Raw genomic sequence first — 20,727 nt, forward strand, 5'->3', positions numbered from 1 at the left:
AACTGTAGTTTTACATGATGTTGGATCACTACTCGATCTTATTAACTATGGTAAAATGGATGGAATGAATGGAATATTTTCTACATATCTAAATATTTAGGGCATATTAAATAGTGATACTTTTCTTGTTCTGGCATTTCTTCCTATTATATTCTTACTCCATGTCTCTCTATGTTTTATAAAGATGGACATCATCTTCGCGATGAAACTATGGTGACTATTTGGTATATTAATAGGCTGCTAAAAATTATTACTGGTCATACACACCTTGTCACATGGACATCATCTTTTTTTATTTAAGTATCTCTATGTTATCCCGATTTTCAACTATTTGGTCATACACAGTTAGTCACATGTTTTATGCGCCATCCAACATGACTACATGTCTTGGACAACATAGTTCAATACTATTAACCATTCCTCATTTTTACCTTGCAATTGGAATGACATGTGCTCTTATGTTGATTTTGCTACATCACATCAAGACATGTATCTAAATATATCTATCATATAAACAAAACAGTATCCTCTAGACCAATTCCTAAGAATTAAGATTGTGAGTCTTTGAGGTCCTCCGAATAAATTATTGTTTCTATGATGTCCGGATACTAAAGATGGAACATATAAATGAATTCACCGGATACCAACACTAACTTGTAAGGATACCAGGAAGAATCCATCATTCCTCGTCATATCATCTTGAAAATATAGGGTTGTATGCTTTTTTATTGAATATATATACAAACCGTGTTTCAAGGTTTTTCTATCACGGCTGTAAGACATTGATGAGAACATTGTCAATAAACATAATTTTAAAAAATGTGTATAACCTTTTATGTTGTATACTGAAATATGAAATATAGTTATCATGAGAACCAATATGTGGTTGAATGGTTAGTATGGTGTTGTACCCATAGTTCATCGGTGATCAAATCCGGATATTCTTTTGGTGGAGGGACATTCTCCTCGCTCGTGAAAATATGTGGTGATTTAGCCCCTCGGGTATCATTCAGAAAAAAAAAGTTTTCCGTATGTGGGATTTTCTCATCGACTAATGTGTTGACTTCATTTACCCTGTAGTTTAGCTACTCTAAAATTTGGTGGCTGTTTTGTGAGTGTGTGGGTCTGATTGTTATAAAAAAAAAATCATCTTTTGTGTAAATAACCGTTGCTTCAGAAGAGTTGCATTTCAAAAGAATCCACCCAACATAGTTTTGTCTTAAATATCAACATCTAGAATTCAAATTTATTTGCAGAATTATTAATATATGTACAGATATTATTTTTATTAACAGGCTTGTAAGTCTTAAATATCTCATATATATCACTTTGCACTCATTTTCTGTTATTTTTCAAAAAGAAAACATAGAGTCTAGTGACATAAGAGATTTCTTCAAGAAACCCTATTGATCCATGTAATTAAGAATATTAAAAAATGCTATTTGTTTGAAGAATTTAATAGAATACTAATATTTTTATCACTGTTTGCTCCGACCTGTATTTCTGTTTAAAAATCAATGTTGATCGTAGCATCAAGATATTAAAAATCACATTATACCGCAGTTTAGATAAAAATCTGATTGTACCAATCGGTATTCCACTATCATATGTATATGCAGCCCGTAGTCTGCTAAAAAAAAGTAATCTACAATTCCTAATTAATTGTATACTATCACTGCTATTCAACCGGACATGGAATTTTAAAAAAGCTGATCGTGCCTAATTTAATTTGGTCCTATTTATCTGTCCACCGAAGGACGTAGGTAAGTTGTGCGTACTTCATCTAGCTTTTTTTTTCTGAAAAAGACTACTTATCCAATCTATGTGGTGCCCCACCCCGTTCCAGCCTATATTTTGTTGATGACTACAACCATGTTTTATCAATGGATAGATAGCGTATACAGTTTTGGGGCACCAATTTATACGATTCTAGAATGTACGTGTTTTGATGTACGTGTTTTGATAAGAAAAAAAAAGAAACCGTACGTGATGAGGGCTGACTATTTAATTACAGAGTCCATGTTTGACACTTCTTAGCGTGTCAAAAAGGTGGAACGGACGACTCAGCCTATTTTCTCAGCAATGGACGCACGTTTTTCCAGTATTTCCCAATTCTCTTGTAGCGTGTCAGCCGTTTTTGTGTACGCAACTAATGATACGTAACATCTTTTTTATAAAAAATCTTGACCGTAAATTTTAGATCTAACCATCAAAATAATTATAATGATGTGGATTAACGTGGTGTCTCTATTAAACATCCGCATTTTGCTTTTAGTATATAATAGATAGTGATAAACATAGTACTTTGCAAGTAATTTGGTAAAAATACTCAAATGACATGAGCAAGCGATGAACTTGCCTTTCTTGACTGCAAGATTATGCAGGCAAGGTCTTCGATACGCAATAACTCCAAATTCTGAAATAGCATCATCGTCCGGTAAGGACGATGTTTAAAAGATTGGCAAGGATGCAATAATGCATAAATATGAGATGCAATCGCTCTAAGCGTGACTTAACCCCGATGATTTAGGATCAGTGAGTTGTAATGATTGGTTCAGGGTGTGTTGCACTTTTAGAGTGATTCACAAACAAGGTTCTTATTAAGGATTGGTTGATTGGTATCATAAACAGGTGCTGCAATATATCATAGCAATAACACTAATAGCACACAACATAACCTTTGGTATAATCCTAACATGTAATAAATAGTTGGTGGTTTTAGCATTATATGGCATGGTTAATGGTTACTTGTTATATTCTTCAAAAGAATAACTTTTGAAGAACATGTTCTTTAATAAAGAACATGTAAGACAATTGGGTTTGTGGGTTTCTATAGTTTATTATGGTTTCAATTAGTTTCTGGAGTAAGTATTAGATGGATCACAACAATGTTGGATTCATTGACAACTAGGGCTTGTAAGGTTGAGTTAAGCCTAGGAATCCTAAGCAATTATTTATACAAGGTTGCTATCAAGGTTGGTTCATCTTGTTGGTGATAGCTAGCTAGGGTTTATAGATCCTATTAAGCAGGTTTGATGGCTACTCCCTATTTACTTCAAAAGAATAACTTTTGAAGAACATACTTCTTAAGTAATAAGAAGTATTGCAATTAGGGTTTATAGGTATTAAGGTTTCCTATTGGATCATCTAGGTTTGATTTGGATGGAAACATGAAATACCAATTTACTAGGGACAGATCTCTATTATTTTATGAAGACATGACAAGTATTTAGTTGCTACTATGGATCTATGAATGTAAAGAGGGTAACAAGATCATATACCATAATCTAGGGTTTAGGTTTAGGGGTAATTAGGGTTCACATATAAATTAAAGGAACTAGGGTTCCTAAATGAATTTAGGGTTTTAGGGTTCCACCTAAACTGACAAGGTTGTGACTTCATCCAATAGGGAATTAGGATTTTCATATGATTAAACATAATCCTTAATAATTATTTGTTGTTTTATATGGCATCTTAATGTGAAGTAATGTTTAATATTTTCATTATGTGAAGAATCAAAACAAGAAATTATATGTTTAGTATTTAGGTTTTAATAGTTTAAGATTTAAAACTAGTTCTTTTAAAATTTAGAGGAACTCTAAATTATTGTTCCTTTGATTTTAGAGTATTTGTTTTATATTATTATTATTATAGAGGTAATTTTTTGTCACCCTATTTTAATTATTGGTTGTTATTGAATTAACTTTTAAATGATAAAAATTTCGTAGGAAAAGAATAAGGAGAATAAAATAGAATAGGCCAGATGGCCGGTTGGTTTGGCCCAATGGCCCGATCCAACCGAGTTGGCCAGGTCGGCCCGATTGAAGTCCTCGACCCAACCCAACCCTCTCGCTTTCTCCTCTCTTTCTCTCGACCACGCACACGCACGCAGACACGCTCGCATCTCTGGTCGCCGCTGTGACCGTCGTCGTCGTTCGCCTTGCTCTGACCGCTGCTGGCCACATTCGCCGCCGTCGTTGGCCGGCGAGGCTCCGCCTCCTCTCCTTGTTCTCCCCCATTGATACTCCCCTCTCCTAGATGCCTCTGTCGCCGGTACTCACCCCCAGGATTCCGTCGCGTCGCCGCCGCGTTCTGGCCGCTTCCGGCCGTCTCCGGTGTCGGTGATATGGGGCTTTGCTCCGCCTTACTGCACTCTACCGCCTCCTCCCGGTTGATTTGGTTCCCGCGGTCTTAATCACCCGCCCCCAATCAGAGAACCCTAGCTGCTGCCGGCCGATTCGGCCATCGCCGGCCTCAACGAGCGCTGCCGTTGGTCGAGGTGGCGCCGCCACGGTCGTCTTCGCCAGCTCCCCTTCACCGCCACCTGGTCCGGTATGCACGCGCCTACGCTGGCTTGGCATCCATGGCGATGCAGTCGTCCTTGGCACAGTACTCCACCATGTCGCCTCTATCCCTCCTCTGAGCTCCTGGTCGACCTCCTCTGGTTCGTGCTTGCCTCCTTCAACTCGGCCGTCTTGGTTTGGTGGTCATGTGGCCGTGTACTGGTGGGGATGGAATGGTGTACTGGTGGTGATTACTTCCTCCTCGACGTCGGTCGGATGGCGTCTGCGACCGCAACCCCGGCGTCGACTTTGTCTGCAACCCTACAACCTGGTGAGCTAACTACCTCCTTACTCCTCTGCCTATGGTCATAGTGCTATGTGATGCAATATTGCTGATCATATGATGCCCCTGGTGATGATGTACTGGAACTAAACCAGTTTGTGTTGATTTAATTGCATGCTAGCTGTCTCTACTATGTTGGTATCTCACTTTGGATGATTTAATCATCCAGACACAGTTGGCTTGTTGTGATAATGATATAGCTCTTATCTACTGCATATACACTATATTGTTAACTGAAGAAGTCCAGTTCTGCTATTATTAAATCCTTATTGAGCTCAAATATGCTGGAGAAGCAATTCATGGTTAGTACTTGTGTTGCTTGGCAATATCATGATGCTTGTTGGCTGGTGGCAATTAAATGATTGTTTTAATCATGGCTCTGCCTGGAGATTACTTGGTTTGGTCAGGGAGCATTTCCTGGATACTATGTAACCTTACTGTCTGATGATGAACATGTAATTGCCCTACTGGATGCTATATTCTTGTGATGCCCCTGTTTGGAATTGCTGTACCAACTCAGGCATACATGACTGGTTATGTTGCTTTTGCTGAAGGATGCATTATATATTTACTTGATGCTCGACTTGGCAATTTATTTGATGGCTTGCTGTATTAGCTTGTATGCTTATAGCCCCTGATTGCTGCTATGGTACTGCTTGGTTGGCCTAGGATGATTTCCTGGACCCCAAGTAGACCACTATAGATGGTGAATTTATTGGTGAAAGATGTGTTGTGTAACATTTATAAGAACAGATGTTGCACTTGAGATCTTGGCCCAGCCTATGATGCAAAGGCTGAGGCAAAAATATTGGATAAGAACAGATACTAATTTATGTGATTTAATTCTCTGTGATGATTCTTGCATAGCATCCCTATGCAATACTGAGACAAATCCATCTTTCTATCCTCCTAGGTGAAAACCTAGTCGAAGGGTAGTTAGATGTGTGAAAATAATATGGGTTGTGCGTTGCCACAAACGTGGTCGCCAGGTGTATATATATATCAGGAGATACAAGAGTTACAATGACATACAATACGTGTAGGACACGTATACGAGAGGGACTACAATACAACTTCTAACACTCCCCCTCAATCATAACTTATCCAAGTTAAGATTGCGCCTAAATGCTACTAGCTTACTAGTACAAAGCGCCTTTGTAAAACCATCGGCTATGATCTCCTGAAGGGATAAATCGTATATCCAAAAGCTTTCGAGCTACCCTCTCACGAACAAAATGATAATCCACTTCAATGTGCTTTGTCCTTGCATGGAACACTGGATTAGCTGAGAGGTATGTAGCTCCAATATTATCACACCATAAACATGCAGCTCTTGGCTGCGGTACACTCAATTCTCTCAACAAGGTTTGTACCCAAATTACTTCAGCAGTAGCATTTGCTAAAGCCTTATACTCAGCCTCTGTACTTGAACGAGAAACTGTAGCCTGTTTTCTCGCACTCCACGAGATCAGATTAGAACCAAAGAACACAGCAAAACCTCCTGTGGACCTTCTATCATCTGGACAACCTGCCCAATCTGCATCAGAAAATGCACTGACAAGAATAGACTCAGACTTACTCAACCGCAGACCAACTGAGATAGTTCCTTTCAAATATCGCAAGATCCTTTTTACTGCTGTCCAATGAACTGTAGTCGGTGCATGTAGAAACTGACACACCTTATTGACAGAATAGCAAATGTCAGGCCGAGTCAAAGTAATATACTGTAATGCACCCACTATACTCCTGTAGCGAGTAGAATCCTCACTACTCAAGAGATCTCCATCAGTTAAAGACAGTTTTTCAGAAGTGGACAAGGGAGTATCCACAGTCTTACACGCCTTCATATGTACTCGTGCAAGTAAGTCATTAGCATATTTCTCCTGAGACAGAACAACACCATCACAGACCTTCTTCACTTCTATACCCAAGAAGTAATGTAGTTCTCCCAAATCCTTCAACGCAAAAGCCAAACCAAGATCATGAAGAAGTGCATCAACAGCTCTGTCAGAGGAGCTGACTACAACAATATCATCAACATAGATAAGCATAAAGATAGTTACTCCCCCTTTGTTGTAGAAAAACAGCGACGTATCAGCTTTAGATGCACGAAAACCAAGATCTTGAAGCTTGGAGCTAAGACGAGCATACCAGGCACGTGGAGCTTGCTTTAACCCATATAGCGCTTTATCAAGCTTACAAATATAGTCCATCCGTGTGGAATCCACATAACCAGGAGGTTGTCGCATATAGACCTCTTCTTCCAGAACACCATGCAAAAACGCGTTCTTTACATCAAGTTGCCTGAGCTTCCAATTCCGAGATACTGCCAAAGATAAAACAAGACGAATAGTAGCCGCCTTCACAACAGGACTGAATGTATCCTCATAATCAATGCCATAACGCTGCTTGAACCCTTTCGCAACAAGACGAGCTTTGTACCTATCCACAGTACCATCAGCTTTGCGCTTCACTTTATAGACCCACTTACAATCAATGATATTCCTCCCATGTGTAGCGGGCACAAGATGCCAAGTATTATTACGCATAAGCGCAGAAAACTCCTCATCCATTGCCTCCTTCCAACGAGAATCACCCAATGCTTCCTGAACAGTATCAGGTTCACCAGTAGCACAAAAATTAGCAAAACGAAGTTTGTCATACCGAATACGACCATCTGTAACAATTTTCGGCTGCACTATGCCATCTTGCAAACGTGTACGCGGACGAGCAGACACAGCTGGGAGAACTGCAGCAGCAGGCACAGAAGATCCAGCAGTAGCCACATGTGAGCCCTGACCAGAAGCAGCAGCGTCAGAAAAAATTGACGAAGGATCAGCCGCACCAGATCCAGACAACCCAGCGGACGAAGAATTCGGCACAGAAGATCCCGGGGACGCGGGAGTGGAGCTGCCAGGCGCAGACGCGGTTGCTGTCGGCCCTGTCGGTTGTACGCGTGGCCGGACGGGAGTGGAGGCAGGCGAATCCTGGGCGGAACCTTCCGCAGCAGAGCCTGCAGCAGTATAGCGATCCGAGACGGATCGCGTTGAGGATCCCAACGACGATTCTGTCGCTGGATCAGTAGCAGCATGACCTGTATCAGCTGAATACATGAAATCATCCGAATCCTGTACAAAAGACTCAGCACCCGAAATATTAGCAGGATTAGCATCATCATTAGTCATTATATTAGTACCCCCAAACATAGGATAGATATTGGAAGGGAGAAGATTAATCTCAGCTCGCAATTGAGCACCGGCATTAGGATGAAGAGTAGCGAACGGAAACACCGTCTCATCGAAAACAACATCCCGTGAGATATAGACACGACCAGTGGAAATGTCAAGACACCGATAGCCTTTATAAAGACCGCTATAGCCAAGAAAAGCACATTGCTTAGAGCGAAACTGCAATTTGCGGGAATTATAAGGACGTAGATTAGGCCAACAAGCGCAACCAAATATCCGTAAAAACGAATAGTCACCCTTACGTTTAAAAAGACGCTCAATGGGAGTTTGATTTTCAATGACTCGGCTAGGTAGACGATTAATAAGAAAGACCGCCGTTTGAAAAGCCTCATCCCAAAATTTGAGAGGCATAGAAGCATATGCTAAGAGAGATAAACCGACCTCGACAATATGTCTGTGTTTACGCTCCGCCGAACCATTTTGTTGATGAGCATGAGGACAAGAGACATGATGCGAGATGCCTACTCGCTGAAAAAAGGAGTTGAGTTTCTGATACTCGCCACCCCAGTCGGTTTGAAGAGCCAAAATTTTCCTATCAAAGAGTCGTTCAACATGATGCTCGAAAGTCATGAAATCGCTGAAACACATCAGATTTATTCTTTAACATATAAACCCAAGTAAACTTGCTATAATCATCAATGAAACTGACATAATATTTATTTCTTCCAACAGACGCGGGAGCAGGGCCCCATACATCAGAGAAAACAAGTTCTAAAGGAAAAGAAGACACACTAGAAGACTTGGGATAGGGTAACTGATGGCTTTTAGCCTTTTGACATGCATCACAAACTAAATCTAGATTTGACTCTCTAAAAGGAATTTCATTGTCTCGAAGAATTTGATGAACCACAATGGATGAAGGATGTCCTAGGCGCCTATGCCAGTGTGAAGAAGTCTGAACACCAAGAGCTTGCTTCGTGGATGGCGAGGATGATGAAGGCATAGGATAGAGACCACCCACGCATCTACCTTGAAGAAGAATTTCCCTCGTGTCCTGGTCCTTAATAGAGAAAAAATTAGGCCAATATTCAAGAAACGCATGATTATCTTTAGCAAGATGATGAACTGACAAGAGACTCTTGGTAGCTTCAGGAACATGGAGAATATTATCGAGACGAAGATTATGATTAGGGGTATAATATAATGAATGTCCAATGTGATGTATATCCATACCTTTACCGTTGGGCCCGTGAATTTGATCTTGACCATTATAGCGTTCACTCATGGTCGGGCGATCCAGCTCTCCCGTGATATGATTAGAGGCACTCGTATCGGTGTACCAATTGGTATCTATACCATATGATCCCATCGCTGCATTAGCGGAGCGTTCAGGACCTTGAAAACTTTTGTTGAATCTCTTCCAACAGCGAAACGCCGGATGCCCACTCCTGCCACAAATCGGCATACAACATCCGACCCTTGTCGATCATGAAAAGCACGTCCTCCACCTTGGCGCTGTTGTTGCTGATTGTTGTTGTCTTGGCGGTAGCCACCATTGCCCCCTCCTTGAGAGTAGCCACCATTGCCTCCTCCTTGAGAGTAGCCTCCATAGCCACCCCCTCCTTGAGAATTGTTACCATGGTAGTAATTTCCACCACCACGTCCACCTCCTCCTTGAAAGTTTCCTCGCCCACCACCGCGGCCCCCTTTGTTGGCGCGGTTTCCATAATTCCCGCGTGAGGCAGCGTTGACAGACGGATCGCCATTGGTGCCGCTGCCGGGGTTCCGTCCTTCCGGGCGAGATTCATAAGAGAGGAACCGAGAGTAGAGATCTCCAAGACTCACGATTGGCTGGGCCTTGATCAAAGCTGTGATAGCAGCCACGAACCCATTGTACTCATCATCCAATCCAGCAAGGATGTAGGAGGCAACATCATCATCATCTTGTGGTTTTCCAGCAGTACACATCTCATCCGTGAGAGACTTGACCCGATCAAAATAAGCAGCACCCGTGGAGAAATTTTCGCGCCGGGTTTGGTTGAGTTGGGTGCGAAGATGAACAACACGAGCCTTCGATTGGGAGGAAAACATCTCGGTCACCGCCTTCCGGACCGCAACGAGCTCGTCAAGCCAACGAGCTGCGTGAGGACCTCCTCGACATGTTGCGGAGAAGATACGCGGAACAGGCTCGATCTTGGGCGATCCATCGAGCGTATTCAGGATTGGGGATGGTCACCTCAGCCCCTTTGTCCGTCGACCGGATGGTTTTCGACGGTTCCGGAACAGATCCGTCCGGATAGCCCATAAGCTGCGCGCCCGAATTTCCGGGAGGATTTGAGACTGCCATATCGGGTAGTTTTCCCTCGTCAGTTTTTCGAAACGATCCCTCCGATCGATCCTACGTACGAGCCCGCGCCGGAAGACGAAGACAAGCTCATGGCGATTTTTCAGATGCAATCTAAGGAAGAAGTAGCTCTGATACCATGTGAAAATAATATGGGTTGTGCGTTGCCACAAACGTGGTCGCCAGGTGTATATATATATATCAGGAGATACAAGAGTTACAATGACATACAATACGTGTAGGACACGTATACGAGAGGGACTACAATACAACTTCTAACAAGATGGAATGATTTTTATTCCATTTGTTTTCCCACAGATGTGTATGCAATCTAAAGATACATATACTATGAGCTATTTAAGCTACTGGTGGATTTCTACCTGTTGCTCCCTAGCTTGATATCTGGTGGTGAATCTTGATCAGCTGTCACTTGTGCTTGTTGCCATGTTTTCCCCTCTTCTTCTCCTTCCGGCTAGCTTCTTGATTTCCTCCAAAGATCTTGTTGTAAATCCAGTGGTTATTATGGTGGTATGCGTTGATGAAGCCTGAGCCAAATGGTTTGGCTAGCTGTGATGCCCTTGCTTTTATATCCCTGGGCTACTGTTTGTGGCATTGACAGCACATACATGCATGTGTTGAGTGTGCTGCCTGTGTGTGTGGTCCATTTATCAAGTGGATGTGGTCAAGATGGCTTTGCTTTGCCTCCAAGTACAATGCACGGCTGGGTTGGGTACTTATCCGGTTTGGTATTTCTTTTGTGTCTGCCAGGTGTATAAACTCATATGGGCTGTGACTTTCTTAATCATCTCAATGGCTAATACCATGTGAACTGAACTACTTATGGTTTAATGATTTGGTTGCTTAAATATTAATTAAGCTACTGCTTAATTATCAAATGATTTATAAAATATTTTCTTCAGATCATTTTGACTTTTCCATGTCAAATGTGATCACTTTTTTATAAACTTGTAAACCTTCATGGTTGCTAGCTAGATTAGAGGGAAATTTTAAATAGTTTCCTTGTTGCCACAAATTATGTTGCCTTGTGATATGGATCAGCTACTGTTGCCTCTAGTCCCTGGTTGCCTTGTTGATGAATGTTCCATGATCCAAATGACCCATTTGTCCCTTATGATGCATTTCTTCCTGATGTTGCCTAAGAAAGAATTAATTCCCTCTAATCATCATTAGGGATCAAGAGTAGTTCTTGAAACCCCTTAGCTAGCCACCAACCGTAATATTGCCTCACCAAAGGTGAAGGCAAACATTTCTAACCACATGACACAATTATTTGCTTGTCTTTTGTTTTTGTTTTTTTTTTCTCATTGCAAGTAAAGAAGAACAAGAAAGGTTTAGAAGATTTAGATTTAGGAATTCTTTTAGTTTCATTTTTTGTAATCTCATATTTCTTGTGTAACTTGTAATATTACTTATGTGGATTGTTATTTATAATATTGGATTCTCATTTATAATTATATTTACTTTATAATTATATAATTGTTTAGAATTCAAATTCCAATTCAAAATCTTATTTGAATTCTGTCTTTCATATTTGAATTTGAATTCAAACTATTTCCCTCGAAAACGTAATAAATCCACAAAGGTCATGTCAAAACTTATCGCACTTGTGTCGATGACATACACCAATTCCATCGACACAAGAGAAACCTCGATCACTTTGTGTTTTTAGATGAACGCGCGAAAATTCCACGGATTTTCTATTCATGAATGCAATGCACACATCTGTTTCCTCTATTTTTGTAACCCCAATACCTGGGATATTACAGTCTCTACCCCTTAAACTAAACTTCCTCCTCGAAGTTTGAACTCTCTCACGTTTCCGGAGTGTGGATCTGACTTGTGCAGACTACGACTTCTCTCGAACTCCGTGGTGATCTCACTAAATATAATTGAATATATTCCTTGTCCAGATTCTTCCTGGAATCCAATAGTGTCTGTCTCTGAACATTAGTTTCTTACTCCAGTTCTAGAAAAAATTAATATGGTCTGATTCTTTCTTGTGGTGAGTTTTCCCTGCCCCTAGCTACACTCCTCTCTTCTCTTCCTATAATCCTACCTTGCTATCCACTGCAGCTTGTTCTTCTGGATTTCGGATGAAACCTTCGTCTTGTAGCATTCCAAAGCTTTATTTGGTCTACGGTATTTCCTTCATCCAACTTCCTTAGATCCCTTCGTACTTGTGAGTAAATATTACTCACATTCTCAAGTTATAGTCCAATTCTTACTTCCTCGAGGTATAAACCTCGGCTTCTGGTCTGACATCCATCTGAAAGTAATGTCCAACAATCTTATAAAAATAAGATTGAACTTCCTCTCAGTCAGACCTTCTTCATCTATGTTGCTCAAAATATTGAGTTATTGTACATCCAACTCAATCTTTACTCTACCCCTTAGAGTTTTCTTATGGTCTTCAACTTATTTTCTTCCAACCATTAGACTCATGGCTAGAATCTTCGTCTTGGTATGGCTTATGATTACATGTATTTTGTTTTGGTTTCATGGAAAAATCAGCGGTGTACCCACACAATTGTGAATATCCGAAGTGATTCCTATGATTATTTATTCATGATGGCAAATACATCTCATTTAAGTAAATATGATGATGGACGGTATATTGACTTACCCGTCACTATGTTGCTGACAAGGTTGTCAACTTGGTTCATAGTCTCGTACTTTCGCTCTTGATCAGGCTTTCCACTTGACTTCCTTGAAGATGCCCCTTCCTCGTACTCACTCCTTTGCAGTGGTACTCCCAAGTAAGGTCTCTTTCCTCCTGTTTGCTGAACTTGAGCTAACTGTCGATTTGTGCATTTGTTCCTCTTATGTCCCTCTTCTCCACATTCATAACAAATCACATTTGTTTTTCTGCATTCGCTCTTGTAATGTCCTCGTAATCCACAGTTGCGGCACTGAATATTTGATATTTTTAGTAGATTATTTCCCTTTCTTGATGTAGTTGCTCCTGGTTGATTCATGGGTTAAGAATAGGGATTGGTTTGAGGTTGTAGGTTCAACTCTAGTTGATATGCGGTTCGAACTCTCTTTATTGATACTCCATCTTGCTCCTCATTATCCTTATCTTCCAAGGTTCTAACACTATCCATTAGTTCTTGGAACTCTTTTGCACGCACAATCCTGAGCTGCATTTTCATTACTGCCTGCAGTCCCTTCATGAATTTCCTTTGTCGTTTTGCTTCCATGTTTACTTCCTTGCTAATGTAATGAGATAGACGATTAAACTCTCGTACATGTTTCAGAACTAGAAGGTTGTTTTGCTCTGATCCTTCACTTCTCTTCCTTTTCGTGTTGCCTTTAACGACATATTCCTGACGAAACTTATTCTTGAAGTCTGCCCAGGTGATAACACCTTCTTCATGCGATATAAACTTCAAATCTTCCCACCATGTTGCTGCAGATCCAGTCAAAAGGTATGTGGCATATCGCACTTTCTCATCATCTTTACATCCCACACTTTTAAGTTTACGGGATGTATCCATCAACCAATACTCTGCTTCCATAGGCTCATCTACCATAGAAAAACGTAAGGGTTTGGTTTTCAAGAAATCCACCAGTTTAATTCTTGGTTGTACTTCCTCATGTGACTTCTCTTGTGCTCCTTTCAATAAATCACTATAGAACTGGTGTTGTTTCACTTTATCCTCCTTATTTACTCCCATCATGTCTGCCATTGATACGTCTCCAACGTATCCATAATTTCTGATGTTCCATGCTTGTTTTATGACAATACTTACATGTTTTGCTTGCACTTTATGATGATTTCATGCGTTTCCGGAACTAACCTATTAACAAGATACCACAGTGCCAGTTCCTGTTTTCTGCTGTTTTTGGTTCCAGAAAGGCTGTTCGGGCAATATTCTCGGAATTCGACGAAACGAAGACCCAACATCTTATTTTTCCCGGAACCTTCCAGAAAGTCAGAGGGGGACTAGAGGGGTGCCCTGGGGGCCCCACACGTGTGGCCGGCGCGGCCCAAGAGGGGGGCGCGCCGCCCTAGTGTGAGGAGGCCCCGTGGCCCCTCCGACTCCGACTCTTCGCCTATTTAAGCCCTGGAGACCTAAAAACGCGATACCAATTGACGAAACTCCGCGAAAGACTCCGGGGCGCCGCCGCCATCGCGAAACTCCAATTCGGGGGACGAAGTCTCGTTCCGGCACCCTGCCGGGACGGGGAAGTGCCCCGGAAGCCATCTCCATCAACGCCACCGCCTCCATCATGCTCCGTGAGTAGTTCCCCCATGGACTACGGGTTCTAGCGATAGCTAGTTGGTATTCTCTCCTCCATGTACTTCAATACAATGATCTCATGAGCTGCCTTACATGATTGAGATCCATCCGATGTAATCGGTGTTGTGTTTGTTGGGATCCGATGGATGATACATTATGATTAGTCTATCTATAAAGTTTGTGAAGTTATTGTTGCTGCAATCTTGTTGTGTTTAATGCTTGTCACTAGGGCCCGAGTGGCATGATCTTAGATTTAAGCTCTATACTTATTGCTTAGATTGTATCTACAAGTTGTATGCACATGTCGCTGTCCGGAACCAAAGGCCCCGAAGTGACAAGAATCGGGACAACCGGAGGGGATGGCGGTGATGTGAGGGACACATGTTTTCACTGAGTGTTAATGCTTTGCTCCGGTGCTCTATTAAAAGGAGTACCTTAATAGCCAGTAGATTCCCTTGAGGCTCGGCTGCCACCGGCTGGTAGGACAAAAGATGTTGTGCAAGTTTCTCATTGCGAGCACGTACGACTATATATGGAAAACATGCCTACATAATTAATAATCTGGATGTTCTGTCTTAATGCTTTGATTCCTATCAATTGCCCAACTGTAATTTGTTCACCCAACACTTGTCACTTGTTATTGGAGAGTTACCACTAGTGTAGATCGCTGGGAACCCCGGTCCATCTTTCATCATCGTATACTTGTTCTATATGTCATTGGAAGTAGTATCAACTATTTTCTGGTGCCATTGCTCTCATATTGCTATTACTGCTGCTGTGTTACTGTTACTACTGCTCTCATATTACTGCTACTTTCACATCACCCTTGTTACTAGTGCTTTTCCAGGTGCAGCTGAATTGACAACTCAGTTGTTAAGGCTTATAAGTATTCTTTACCTCCCCTTGTGTCGAATCAATAAATTTGGGTTTTACTTCCCTCGAAGACTGCCGCGATCCCCTATACTTGTGGGTTATCAAGACTGTTTTCTCGGCGCCGTTGCTCGGGGAGGCATAGCTCTACTCATAAGTTCACCTGGGGAGTACACTCTACCTCTCTCTCTGTTTTTATTTTATTTTATTTTGTTTTGCTTAGTTTACTTTTGTCTAGTTTATTTGTGCTTAGTTTATTTCTGTCTAGTATTATTTTTCTTAGTTTACTTTTATCTAGTTTCTTTTTGTCTTGTTTTACTTTTCTCATATACCCAAAAATCCATAAAAATTTGAAAAACCTAAAAATTGAAAACTGCTGTTATGGGAGAACCTACAACCTATTTGGAGCTCATAGAATATTATAATAATTATAGAGAATCAAGAACTGGTAAAGTAATGAGTGCTGTGATAGAAAAATTGAATACAATTGCTAAAATCTTGCTTAAACGCCATGATATAAACTGTTGCTCTCAACAGGATACTAAACATCTTAAATTTCAATGTGGCTTTAGTGAGGAATTTTTAATTAAGAACTATAATCGGAATAGCTATATTCATTTTGGGTTCGAAGAGGTAGAACAATTTGTCATATTTATGGGAGCCTCTGAGATAGAATCCTTCATGGCTAAAAATTATGAAACTTGTGTTATTTGTAAGGACCTTAAAGATTATGTCTCTTCTATCCTTAATTTTTGCAATGAAAGTTACACTGATAATCCTTATATCATTGATTATAAAGAGAGACTCATTAATGCACAAGAATGCTCTCACAATTTGCGAGAACCTCGTGGAAGAAGAAATTGATGAACTCGAAAGCTCATTGGATGAAAAAGAGGAGGAAATTGATGAACACTGAAAGCTCATTGGATGAAAAAGAAGAGGAGAGTGATGAACAAAAGGAGGAAGAATGGATTAGCTACCCATGCCAACCTTCTAATGAGAGTAACTCTTTATCTCTTACACTATTTGAATGTCCTCCATGCTTACCGAAAGAGGTTGAATGTTATGTTCCTGTGGATTCTCTTGAAATATTACCTATGAGTAAAACTTGTGAGAATAATTATGCTACTCTTATCTATGATAATCCATGCTACTTTGATAAATCTTATGATAATGCTTTGTTTGTGCCTGATGTCGAAATGCATGGTACTAAAGAATTTTGCTTGGCAAATGTTTATGATAAAGCTCTAGATGATGGTCCTATATTACTTGATAATATTGATTGTACTACTAATGAAAATGGGATTGGAGAAGTCTTGACATTATCTATGAGTCCCATATCTCTTGAGATTGATCAATCATCATGTTATATTATTGATAAAAATTATGTGTTTATGGATCATGAAAAGTATGCTTATTGTGATAGTTATATTGTTGAGTTTATTGATGAAGCTACTGAAAATTATTATGAGAGAGGAAAATATGGTTGTAGAAATTTGCATGGTACTAAAACACCTCTCTATATGCTTAAAATTTTGAAGTTACTCTTGTTTCATCTTCTTATCCTTGTCAATTTGTTCTTCATGAATTTATTTGTGTACAAGATTCCTATGCATATGAAGTGGGTGAGACTTAAATGTGTTTTGGATTTGCTTTTTGATGCTCTCTTTTGCTTCAACTCTTATTTCTTGCGAGTGCATCATTAAAACTGCTGAGCCCATCTTAATGGCTATAAAGAAAGAACTTATTGGGAGATAACCCATGTGTTTATTTTGCTACTGTTTTGTTGTGTTTTGGAAGTTGTTACTACTGTAGCAACCTCTCCTTATCTTTATTTTATTGCAATGTTGTGCCAAGTGAAGCCTCTAATCGAAGGTTGATACTAGATTTGGATTTCTGCGCAGAAACAGATTTCTATCTGTCACGAATCTGGGCTGTTTTCTCTGTAGGTAACTCAGAAAAATATGCCAATTTACGTGCGTGTTCCTCAGATATGTACGCAACTTTCATTAGTTTTGAGTTTTCTGATTTGAGCAACGGAAGTACCTCTTTAAAATTCGTTTTTACTGGCTGTTCTGTTTTGACAGATTCTGTCTCTGTTTTTTGCATTGTCTCTTGTGGACTTTAAGTGAGGCTTTCTAGACATGGAGAGCTGTAGCTAATGTTTTATTTAGTTCTTGCAATGTGTCACTACAGGACTAAAAGTGGATTCAAGTTTTTTGAGTACTAACCCCTCTAATGAAGTTTATGAGAAGTTTGGTGTGAAGGAAGTTTTCAAGGGTCAAGAGAGGAGGATGATATATGATCAAGAAGAGTGAAAAGTCTAAGCTTGGGGATGCCCCCGTGGTTCATCCCTGCATATTTCAAGAAGACTCAAGCGTCTAAGCTTGGGGATGCCCAAGGCATCCCCTTCTTCATCAACTTATCAGGTTTCTTCTATTGAAACTATATTTTTATTCGGTCACATCTTATGTGCTTTACTTCGAGCGTCTGTGTGTTTATTTTCGTTTTGTTTTTGTTTGAATAAGATCGGATCCTAGAAATCCTTGTGTGGGAGAGAGACACGCTCCGCTTTTTCATATGAACTCTTGTTCTTCGTTTTACTTTTAATGTTCAATGATAAAAGTTGGAAGCTACAATACTTATGGCTATTTGGTTGGAAACAGAAAATGCCTCATAATGTCTTGAATAATTTGACACTTGGCAATTGTTTTGAGCTCTCAAGTGGATCATGATTAAGTTTTTTTTCATGCAGTTTAAACCTATTAGTGGAGAACTACTGTAGAGCTTGTTGAAATTGGTTTGCATGATTGGTCTCTCTTAAGGTCTAAATATTTTCTGGTAAAAGTGTTTGAGCAACAAGGAAGACAGTGTAGAGTATTATAATGCTTGCAATACGTTCTTATGTAAGTTTTGCTGTACCGGTTCATACTTGTGTTTGCTTCAAACAACCTTGCTAGACTAAGCCTTGTATTGAGAGGGAATACTTCTCATGCATCCAAATCCTTGAGCCAAACACTATGCCATTTGTGTCCACCATACCTACCTAATACATGGTATTTCTCTACCATTCCAAAGTAAATTGCTTGAGTGCTACCTTTAAACAATTAAAAATTTATCACCTCTGATTTGTGTCAATGTTTTATAGCTCATGAGGAAGTATGTGGTGTTTATCTTTCAATCTTGGTGGGCAACTTTCACCAATGGACTAGTGGCTTCATCCGCTTATCCAATAATTTTGCAAAAAGAGCTGGCAATGGGATTCCCAGTCCCAAATTAATTAACATAAATAGACACTCCTCCATGGTATGTGATTGTTGGACGGCACCCGAAGGATTCGGTTAGCCATGGCTTGAGAAAGCAAAGGTGGGGAGGAGTGCCATCATAATAAAACTAAAATAAAAAGGCACTCCTTCATGGTATGAGATTGTTGGCAGGCACCCGAGGATTCGGTTAGCCATGGTTTGTGAAAGAAAGGTTGGAAGGAGTGCCACCCAAAAATAAAAATAATTCATGGGAGCCGCTCTTTGAAGGTTTGTCTGGCGAGGGGGTTAGAGTGCCCACTACCATTCGTTGACAACAACAAACACCTCTCAAAATTTTACTTTTATGCTCTCTTTATGTTTTCAAAACCAAAGCTCTAGCACAAATATAGCAATCAATGTTTCCCTCTACGAAGGGCCTTTCTTTTACTTTTATGTTGAGTCAGTTTACCTACTTCCTTCCATCTTAGAAGCAAACACTTGTGTCAACTGTGCATTGATTCTTACATACTTGCTTATTTGCATTCATCATATTAATCTGTATTGACAATTATCCATAAGATATGCATGTTGAAAGTTGAAAGCAACCGCTGAAACTTAATCTTCCTTTGTGTTGCTTCGATGCCTTTACTTTGAATTTATTGCTTTATGAGTTAACTCTTATGCAAGACTTTTGATGCTTGTCTTGAAAGTACTCTTCATGAAAAGTTTTGCTATATGTTATCTATTTGTTAGCAACTATAGATTATTGCCTTGAGTCACTTCATTCATTTCATATGCTTTGTAATAGTATGATCAAGGTTATGTAAGTAGCATGTCACTACATAAATTATTCTTTTTATCGTTTACCTACTCGAGGACGAGTAGGAACTAAGCTTGGGGATGCTGATACGTCTCCAACGTATCCATAATTTCTGATGTTCCATGCTTGTTTTATGACAATACTTACATGTTTTGCTTGCACTTTATGATGATTTCATGCGTTTTCCGGAACTAACTTATTAACAAGATGCCACAGTTCCAGTTCCTGTTTTCTGCTGTTTTTTGTTCCAGAAAGGCTGTTCGGGCAATATTCTCGGAATTCGACGAAACAAAGACCCAACATCTTATTTTTCCCGGAACCTTCCAGAAAGTCGAAGGGGACTCGGAGGGGTGCCCGGGGGCCCCACACGTGTGGCCGGCGCGGCCCAAGAGGGGGGCGCGCCGCCCTAGTGTGAGGAGGCCCCGTGGCCCCTCCGACTCCGACTCTTCGCCTATTTAAGCCCTGGAGACCTAAAAACGCGATACCAATTGACGAAACTCCAGAAAGACTCTAGGGGCGCCGCCGCCATCGCGAAACTCCAATTCGGGGGCGAAGTCTCGTTCCGGCACCCTGCCGGGACGGGGAAGTGCCCCGGAAGCCATCTCCATCAACGCCACCGCCTCCATCATGCTCCGTGAGTAGTTCCCCCATGGACTACGGGTTCTAGCAATAGCTAGTTGGTATTCTCTCCTCCATGTACTTCAATACAATGATCTCATGAGCTGCCTTACATGATTGAGATCCATCCGATGTAATCGGTGTTGTGTTTGTTGGGATCCGATGGATGATACATTATGATTAGTCTATCTATAAAGTTTGTGAAGTTATTGTTGCTGCAATCTTGTTGTGTTTAATGCTTGTCACTAGGGCCCGAGTGGCATGATCTTAGATTTAAGCTCTATACTTATTGCTTAGATTGTATCTACAAGTTGTATGCACATGTCGCTGTCCGGAACCAAAGGCCCCGAAGTGACAAGAATCGGGACAACCGGAGGGGATGGCGGTGATGTGAGGGACACATGTTTTCACTGAGTGTTAATGCTTTGCTCCGGTGCTCTATTAAAAGGAGTACCCTAATAGCCAGTAGATTCCCTTGAGGCCCGGCTGCCACCGGCTGGTAGGACAAAAGATGTTGTGCAAGTTTCTCATTGCGAGCACGTACGACTATATATGGAAAACATGTCTACATAATTAATAATCTGGATGTTCTGTCTTAATGATTTGATTCCTATCAATTGCCCAACTGTAATTTGTTCACCCAACACTTGTCACTTGTTATTGGAGAGTTACCACTGGTGTAGATCGTTGGGAACCCCGGTCCATCTTTCATCATCGTATACTTGTTCTATATGTCATTGGAAGTAGTATC

The 20,727-nt window shown here is 40.6% G+C and overlaps 1 pseudogene; it reads right to left on the minus strand.

Annotated features, from left to right (window-relative positions):
- Positions 1 to 9,648: 9,648 nt before the first annotated feature.
- LOC124650740 lies at positions 9,649 to 9,764 on the minus strand (annotated as a pseudogene).
- Positions 9,765 to 20,727: the final 10,963 nt, after the last annotated feature.

Source organism: Lolium rigidum, chromosome 4 (assembly GCF_022539505.1).
Source record: "Lolium rigidum isolate FL_2022 chromosome 4, APGP_CSIRO_Lrig_0.1, whole genome shotgun sequence".
NCBI classification, from domain to species: Eukaryota; Viridiplantae; Streptophyta; class Magnoliopsida; order Poales; family Poaceae; genus Lolium; species Lolium rigidum.